The sequence below is a fragment of the Cebidichthys violaceus genome, unplaced genomic scaffold (genome assembly GCF_023349555.1).
Source record: "Cebidichthys violaceus isolate CVI_PGR_0920_01 unplaced genomic scaffold, fCebVio1.0.p SCAF_48, whole genome shotgun sequence".
In the NCBI taxonomy this organism is placed as follows: domain Eukaryota; kingdom Metazoa; phylum Chordata; class Actinopteri; order Perciformes; family Stichaeidae; genus Cebidichthys; species Cebidichthys violaceus.
Genome location: NW_027176683.1, coordinates 1,729,860 through 1,734,702, shown reverse-complemented (window position 1 = coordinate 1,734,702; position 4,843 = coordinate 1,729,860). Strand labels below are relative to the sequence as shown.

The 4,843-nt window shown below is 38.2% G+C and overlaps 1 long non-coding RNA gene across 1 annotated transcript in view; it reads left to right on the top strand.

Moving 5' to 3' along the window:
- The first annotated feature begins 4,608 nt into the window (after positions 1–4,608).
- LOC137887058 (uncharacterized) overlaps positions 4,609–4,843 on the top strand; it is a 2,907-nt gene continuing 2,672 nt past the window's right edge. The window contains exon 1 of the long non-coding RNA XR_011105021.1: positions 4,609–4,816. This is a non-coding gene — a long non-coding RNA (uncharacterized lncRNA). The remainder of the gene's footprint in view (positions 4,817–4,843) is intronic.

Sequence of the window (4,843 nt, the reverse complement as noted above, 5' to 3'; positions counted from 1 at the left end):
AGAGAGACACCAGGACGGACTGACGGAGATCACCTGGACTCTGAGAGACAGACAGAGAGAGAGACAGACAGGTGATGATGTGTGGTATTAGTACTGTTACTGTAACAGAGTGTGTTAAATGTGTGGTATTAGTACTGCTACTGTAACAGAGTGTGTAATAAATGTGTGGTATTAGTACTGCTACTGTAACAGTGTGTAATAAATGTGTGGTATTAGTACTGCTACTGTAACAGAGTGTGTAATAAATGTGTGGTATTAGTACTGTTACTGTAACAGAGTGTGTAATAAATGTGTGGTATTAGTACTGTTACTGTAACAGAGTGTGTAATAAATGTGTGGTATTAGTACTGTTACTGTAACAGAGTGTGTAATAAATGTGTGGTATTAGTACTGTTACTGTAACAGAGTGTGTAATAAATGTGTGGTATTAGTACTGCTACTGTAACAGAGTGTGTAATAAATGTGTGGTATTAGTACTGCTACTGTAACAGAGTGTGTTAAATGTGTGGTATTAGTACTGTTACTGTAACAGAGTGTGTTAAATGTGTGGTATTAGTACTGTTACTGTAACAGAGTGTGTTAAATGTGTGGTATTAGTACTGTTACTGTAACAGAGTGTGTAATAAATGTGTGGTATTAGTACTGTTACTGTAACAGAGTGTGTAATAAATGTGTGGTATTAGTACTGTTACTGTAACAGAGTGTGTAATAAATGTGTGGTATTAGTACTGTTACTGTAACAGTGTGTAATAAATGTGTGGTATTAGTACTGTTACTGTAACAGAGTGTGTTAAATGTGTGGTATTAGTACTGCTACTGTAACAGTGTGTTAAATGTGTGGTATTAGTACTGCTACTGTAACAGAGTGTGTTAAATGTGTGGTATTAGTACTGTTACTGCAACAGAGTGTGTAATAAATGTGTGGTATTAGTACTGTTACTGTAACAGAGTGTGTAACAAATGTGTGGTATTAGTACTGCTACTGCAACAGAGTGTGTAATAAATGTGTGGTATTAGTACTGTTACTGTAACAGAGTGTGTAATAAATGTGTGGTATTAGTACTGTTACTGTAACAGAGTGTGTAATAAATGTGTGGTATTAGTACTGCTACTGTAACAGAGTGTGTAATAAATGTGTGGTATTAGTACTGCTACTGTAACAGAGTGTGTTAAATGTGTGGTATTAGTACTGTTACTGTAACAGAGTGTGTTAAATGTGTGGTATTAGTACTGCTACTGTAACAGTGTGTTAAATGTGTGGTATTAGTACTGCTACTGTAACAGAGTGTGTTAAATGTGTGGTATTAGTACTGTTACTGTAACAGAGTGTGTAACAAATGTGTGGTATTAGTACTGTTACTGTAACAGAGTGTGTAACAAATGTGTGGTATTAGTACTGTTACTGTAACAGAGTGTGTAATAAATGTGTGGTATTAGTACTGTTACTGTAACAGTGTGTTAAATGTGTGGTATTAGTACTGTTACTGTAACAGAGTGTGTAACAAATGTGTGGTATTAGTACTGCTACTGCAACAGAGTGTGTAATAAATGTGTGGTATTAGTACTGTTACTGTAACAGAGTGTGTAATAAATGTGTGGTATTAGTACTGTTACTGTAACAGTGTGTTAAATGTGTGGTATTAGTACTGTTACTGTAACAGAGTGTGTAATAAATGTGTGGTATTAGTACTGTTACTGTAACAGAGTGTGTTAAATGTGTGGTATTAGTACTGTTACTGTAACAGAGTGTGTTAAATGTGTGGTATTAGTACTGCTACTGTAACAGAGTGTGTTAAATGTGTGGTATTAGTACTGTTACTGTAACAGAGTGTGTTAAATGTGTGATAATCACGTATTGATCCACAGTGAATGACAACATCATCATCATCATCATCATCAGACATGTTTCACTGTATTTACTGTCCAGATCAGAGATCAGAAGTTCAGGAGGAAGAACTGTGTCCATATTTTTCAGTAATCTGAGCTGAAACTGATGAGTCATCAATTCACAGAAAAATAAAAACAGAAACGTCCAGTTGGGTTTGTGGACTGTTGGTATTTCCTCTAATAAATAGAACTAGTTGGTATTGATGAAGAGGATGAAGAGGATGAAGAGGATCAGGTGATCGGAGGCTTACCTGCAGAGCCGCCGTTGATCCTCAACAACAAACATAAAAACATGAAGTCTGAACCACAAACTCCAGAAACAGTTATAATCACACAGAGTTGACTCGTCTGTGTTGTAACTTGGACTCTCGTCTGTTTTCTTTCTGAAGAGCAAACAGCAGCAGGCAAGGGGGCGGGGCTTACAGTGCCGCTGCTTATTCATTGGTTGCACCGTCAGTCAATATTCACTGACAGAAATGAAAATATGAATTATCTTTAATTTGTTACCAGAACAGCTGATTTACTGATGTGACCCGAGGCTGAAATATCAGCCAGGTAACGGTCGGGGGGGCCCGGGGCCTTTAGGGGCCCGAGACCACCAGACCTTCAGGAGCCCGAGACCTTCATGTTCTCTTTGTGTTGTTTACTTTGTGGTAATTTGATTAGTTTCACATTAGTGTGGTGAGAAGCATCAATGCAGGTCAAAGAAGTGAGGTGCAGTAGTGGGGGCACCTAGATGGCTAAGCTAAGCTAACTGTTTCCATACTGTATGCTACGCTAAGTCAACGGTTACCTTTCTGCTTCCAGTCTTGACGCTAAACTAAGCTAAGCTAACAGGTTCCCGTCTTTATGCCAAGCTAAGCTAACCATTTACAGTATTCACGCTAAGCTAAGTTAACTGTTTCTCTCTATTTCTAGTCTTTATGCTAAGCTAACTGTTTCCCCGTGTTTACAGGCTTTATGCTAAGCTAAGCTAACTGGTTGCTGTACAGGCATGAATCTGAGTGTCTGAGGATAAAATGTTGAACTGTTCCTTTAAGGATGAATGAATGACAGCGTGTCTCTACAGTCAGCTGACCTTTAGTCCTCTGTGACAGGTGGGAGGGGCTTACAGAGTGTGTGTGTGTGTGTGTGTGAAGTCTAAATTTAAACCCCAGTTGCCCCCCACAGTTACAGCCACACACACACTTATTATTCATAATAATATAAAGTCTCCTGTATTTCAGGAGGAGTGACGCTTCCTCTGTTGTTGATCTGACTTCATCAATAACACGTCTGTTCAAATCCACTAAACTGAATGTTAATATAATATAAATATAACTGACTTTAGTTTGTATGTTTTTATGTTTTGACGTCTCTCTGTCCTCATATAACGGTGTAAAAATAATAATAATGTTATTTATTATAATAATAAATAACATTATTTATGCATAGACAGAGTGAGGCCTGATATAATAGTGTTTAAATAATATTAGTTACAACAAACAGGACGATCTAATCTCTCAGCTGATGTTAAAACCTTAAAGATCTCTAAAGATAAAATACAGAAGTTTGATTTATGAGAAACATCCGGACTTTTGGTCCAAAACACTGGAGCCTACATCTCCCACAATGCACCTGGACAGTCTCTTTCATTAGACACTCCTGATTAAAACGACTTCTCATTCATGCTGTTAACTGGAGATTGTAGGACTCAATAACAAGTTATTAACATGTTTATAACGTGTTTATAACGTGTTATAAACACGTTATTAACATGTTATTAACACTTTGTTATTATTATAACTGTGGAATGAAACATGAACAGAATTGTCTCTCACCTTCAGCTGGTTCAGTTTCAGAGTCTGTCCATGTCCTCAGTCTGTCCTCAGGGGAATCATCCAAAAACATGCAGGACTCTCCGGGTCCAGCGAGGACTCTGAGGTCTGAGGTCCCACTCTGGGTTCTGGTCTTTGCTCCGCGAAGCGTTCACAGCTGACTGAGAGCTTCAGTCGCTTCTAAATAAATCTCCAACAACCAGCACCTGCTGCACGACAACTGTGTCTCTCTCACACACACACACACACACACACACACACACACACACACACACACACACACACTGCAGTTTATTTTTATTTCAGACCTCCAGGAAGTTGAAACTTTATTTAAAACCTGCAGTTGAACAAAGTTTCTTTTAGTTAATACATAATTGACTCATACTTATTACACATTGAAGTACTATATTGAGGTACTTGTACTTTACTTGAGTACTTCCATCTTCTGCTTTAACGTATACTTTAATATTCATCTGATAACTTTAGTTACTGTTTGACGTTAAAGGTTAATAAACGTGTCTTTGCGACAAAATAAACTAAATCAGCTTCAATAATAATAAAGTTTAATAAAAAATAATGTAACGATGGACAGAAGTACTTTTACTTGTAATATAAAAAATAGCAGGCGAGAGAATGTTTGATATAAAATACATTTCATTTCTGATTAATTTCATCTATAACTTCAAAAGGCTTAAATATGTAATAATTATGACTGACTCAGCTGTTCCTGAGCTGCAGTACCTTCAGACCGACAGCAGGAGGCGCCACTGACACACATTAAAAACATCTTTAACAGAATAAAACCTCCTCCACTCTGAAGTATGTTCATGTTTTACTGAGTTTTGAATAAAGTTTTTTTTCGTGGCTCCAGCAGGTTTTAGGTTGTCGGCCCTTTAAGAGAGAAGTGGGGCCCCTCAACGCCTCGCTGAGCATCTCAGAGCCTTTGTTAGGGTTTAGAGTGAGTGTGTGTGTGTGTGTGTGTGTGTGTGTGTGTGTGTGTGTGTGTGTGTGTGTGTGTGAGGGGGGTGGTGGTGGTTCAGGACCAAAACCAGGATCAGGAGGACTGAGACCCTCCACAGACCAGAGACCACACGACGACACACAGCGGAGCGGTGAGTGAGTTTTCATGTTGGGAAAGT